Genomic DNA, 4,687 nt, shown 5'->3' on the forward strand with positions numbered 1-4,687 from the left:
TCCTCACACACACCAGCTCCAGACCGGCCTGATGAACCCATGATCAAGCTGAAGGAACTGGGGGAATATCTGACTGATACTGATCCTGTCTGACCTCTGACCTGTGATGCCCGACTCATAATCACACACTGTTGGCTCGTCGGCCAGAGGGGAACTGAGACTGAGCCTGGGTTCTCCTCTCACTGATGGGGTTTGGGTTCCTCCACTGTCGCCTCTGGCTTGCTTAGTTGGGGACACTTAATATTCAACAGTATTATTGATCTCCTGCACTGACCCTGCTGTACGAGAACAGCACCGAGCGGGACCAGGACACTTTATAGATGAAATTAACTAATTTAATAGGCGAGGAACTGCATCAACACTATCAGCTGAACAACAGCCGAAATGCATCATTTCCCAGTTATCTCTGTAAAGCAGCTCTGAGACACTCTGTACTGTATAAAGCGCTCTGTAAATAAAGGAGACTTGACCTTCATGTCACTCAAAGCTGTTTGATTTCGCCGTGGAAAAAATCAACTTTAATAATGGTGAGGCTGAAAGAGCAAAGCAGTGTCTTTAAAAGCTTCAATCAAACAATACAGAGATGCTCTGTCCGTGAGACTCGTATACTTATAGGTCTCATCCCCTTCATTTCAGCTGTGTAAGGGAAGCTCAATAACAGCTCCTCAGTTGGGTTATCTGCAGCTGTGGTTCCTTGAAGGTTTGAGGAAACTGGCTTAAGGCTACAGACGTGAACACGCAAGCTTTCTGAGACAGGGTTAAAGGCTAGAGATGTGAACACGTGAGCGGCGTCTGGGTCTGCCATGAGCTCCTGGTGTAGAGGAGCGAGGTCACGCTTCCCAGAATGCAGCTGGGAGACAGCAGTATCAGCATTTCTGATATCGCTATAGCATTTATCCAGAGTGCTGTTTCCCTGGTGGGGAAGTGATCAAACTGATGGATTTCTCAGAGATCTCTACGGTTAAAGTGTCCTAGGATAACAAGAGCAGCATCAGGAGATGAGTTCTCCGCCTGTTGATCATGTCGTGCAGTTCTCTAAGTGCGCTGTCCTCGCTAGCCGAGGGAGACACACTGTATTACGCACAGGGCAAATAAAAGGGTCTGCATTTCACAGTAATATACTCCACACTTTCAGAACATGACTGTGATATTACTGTGTTAGCGGAGTCCCAGGATAGTCTTTCCCCCCGCGTGTCGGCTCTGGGAACGGTGTTACGGCTTGGTCGGGAGTCCTCTGTCTGAACCACGTTTCACAGAAACATAAAACGGGACAATCCTGGATGTACCTCTGTGTGTCCATCCGACTGAAAAGATCATCCGTCTTGTTTGCTCGGGACTGGACGTTAGCCAGGAGTGTGATCGGAAGAGTTAGCCGGCCTTCGCTAACCCGTCGGCGGAGTCTCCGTTACGCTTCTTATATGGTTTGATATGACTTGCTGTTCTAAGATTTTCCTCTGAAGATATTTTGAAGAATGTTGGGAACCAAACAACACTGGACCCCATTGATTGAACACAGGGACATTTCTCAGAATATCTCCTTTTGCATTCTGAAGAAGAAGAAGAAGAAGAAGAAGAAGAAGAAGAAGAAGAAGAAGAAGAAGAAGAAGAAGAAGAAGAAGAAGAAAGAAAGTCATAGAGGTTTGAACGGCATGATGGAGAGTAAATGATGACAGAATGAAACTGTGGCTTTAATGAAGCAGACTGACTAAACTCTGATAAATTTAGTTTCTAATTAAAACAGCTTCAAAATCTCATCTGGAGAAAATGAAGCGTGCACAAACCTGTGAAGATGAGCTGGTGTTGGGTTAGCGCTCTCTGTGACTCTCTCAGTCGACACTAGATGGAGACAGAAGCCAGGAGAACTTCTACACACACTGAGAATCAACCATCTCTAGTACTAGAGCTCATGCTGATCTAACCTCTGCCCAGGGGTCCGGGAGACGACTTAAAATGATATAAAATAAGACAAACAAGTTTTAAAAGAAGCTAAAATAACAAAAAATCAAGATATTTCTAATGTTGAATTCACCAGCACATCAACTGCTTTTTTATCTTTGAACAACCAGGATTCTTGGAAAACTGGGATATTTGAGAAACCTCATTTTAAAAGTGTGATTTCTAGAAATTGAATCTTTTTGGATCCTTTTCCATTACAATTTTAAAACACCATCTTCATTTTTAAAATCTGATGCCATAGAATAATTTCTAGTTTCTCAAAGAACCGAGAAAAGAAATCATTCGACGAGAGAAAGAGCCCTGAAGAACGTTCATCTCTTAAAACTTCTGCAATCCTGAAATGTAATCTTTTCAATTATAATTATTTTAGTGACTTGTTTGAATATCTGTACACTCCTTTGTCCTTACAGCAGAGGAACCAGAGGAACCTGATAACAATAAGCTTGAGAGCCGCTGATCCTTCAAACACCTCATGATGACATCCTCCTCATCCTCATCATCATCCTCATCCTCCTCATCCTCCTCATCATTCTCCTCCTCATCCTCCTCATCATCCTCATCCTCATCCTCATCCTCCTCATCAGAACATCTAGAGCTGGTTGAGATGTTTGCGGCTGCTTCAGTTTAATTTCATCTGTTGACACTATGACAATCCGACACAAAATAATCAAGAACTGCATAAAGTAACTAGTGTTTATTTAACAGGCGGCTAAATGTGTGTGTGTATAGTATGTATGTGTGTGTGAGAGATAGAGAGAGAGAGAGTGTGCCAGCACTGTGACACACACACACACAGCAAGTGTTCGACAGATGGCTCTCTCTTTCTCTCTTTCCACACAGAAATGACAACGACTAAAATAAACACTCTGATCTTCTACACACTGACACTCACTGTGTGTTTGTGGTTTTCTATATTTCTGCTTCAGATCCAGAATTCACTAGAAACTTTTGTTGCTCCCAAAATCTCAAAATAACACAGAGCATCTCAGTACAAAAATATCACGTTGTTCTTCTGTATTTCTGTCTGGTTTTCCAGCACAAATATCTAAACATTCTTATATCAAGATACATTTACTGGAGAAGAACAATGGCTGAAGATATTAAGTCTTGTTTCCGGTATTAAAATGAAATGAGTTTGTGCTTAAAACAAGAACAAATATCTGCAAAAGGAAAACAAATGCATTTTTCTGACTCCATTGGCAGATATTTGTTCTGGTTAGATTTTTGTTGTTGTTGCAGTGTTGACAGAACCGGGCTAATGTGGTCATACTTCCTGGTTCTGGTAAGAACTCGAGCTGCTGCGTTTTGGACCAGCTGTAGTTTGTTTATTAAGCGTGCAGGGCAACCACCCAGTAGAGCATTACAATAATCTAGCCTTGAGCTCATGAACGCATGAACTAACTGCTCCGCATTTGGGATTGGGTAAGTTTCGTTGCGGCGTGAAAATAAATATAGAGCTGAGTATCGTCAGCATAACAGTAGCCGCGTTTCCATTACCCTTCATATTGCGCAAATTGAAATTGCGAATTGGAAATACGCTCAATGGAAACACGTCAATTTCGCAAAAACTCCCACTTATCGCAAAAAAAGTTTTCACGCTCTCATGAGGAGGTTTTTCAGGCAGTTCGAAAAAGGAATATTTCACAAAACTGCAATGGAAACAGTTTTTGCGCATTTACAGTCACCTGACTTAGAAGGCGCGGTGTGTTTGGACAGAATACGAGACAGAGTTCTTCGTTAAATTCATAAAAGACAAAAGAGTTACAGAAATACTGGATTCTAAACCTCATAGAGGTGCCACAATCAAGACCTCGGAGCAGAAATGAGTGAGAAACACCCAGAAACTCCTCATATGTGCTGCAAGTAAGGGTCTTTCCTTGCCAGTAATGCTTGGATAACAAAAGCCTATGTTTCCTTCCATTAATAATAATAATGTCTAGTGCGGTACCAACGTCTGTTGCCATGATCTTTGGAATGACTTATCGCGAGAGGGAAAGTTACTCTTAAGTCGCATAACATCGATTAATGGAAACGCCGTCATTTCGCAATAGTTTTTTATCGATATAAAAAAAAAAATTGCAAAAGTTTTGCGCAAATCTGTAATGGAAACGCGCCTACTGAAAGCTAATGCCATGTTTCCTAATGATATCTCCTTATGGTAGCATGGACAGAGTGAACAGCAGCGGTCCTAGTACTGAGCCTTGTGGTACGCCATACTGAACTTGTGATCGTTAAGACATCTCTTCGTTTATACTGAATTCCACCACACACACACACAAACACAAACACACACACACACACACACACACACACACACACACACACATTCTCACTGACTCAGATGTTATAAGAAACAAGAAATGAATCAAACAGAAGAGATGTATATTGCAATACATTTATTCATTCCATATTATTCTGCATATTATACTTATAGAGGCTGAAATATCATCCACTGGAACTTCAGTAAAATGAGACGTGGGGATAGTAAATCTCTGACAGTTCTGAGATTAAAGTACAAAATCCCTTTACAAACCAAGAGCTGCGGTACATTATAAAACATGAGATAAATACTGAATAAAACACTGAAGAAACTAAACCACAGCAGACACACACACACACACTCTCTCTCTCTCACACACACACACACACACACACACACACACACACACACACACACACACACACACACACACACACACACACACACACACACGTGCACACACACTTCAGT

Source organism: Rutilus rutilus, assembly GCF_951802725.1.
Source record: "Rutilus rutilus genome assembly, chromosome: 23".
Taxonomy (NCBI): Eukaryota; Metazoa; Chordata; class Actinopteri; order Cypriniformes; family Leuciscidae; genus Rutilus; species Rutilus rutilus.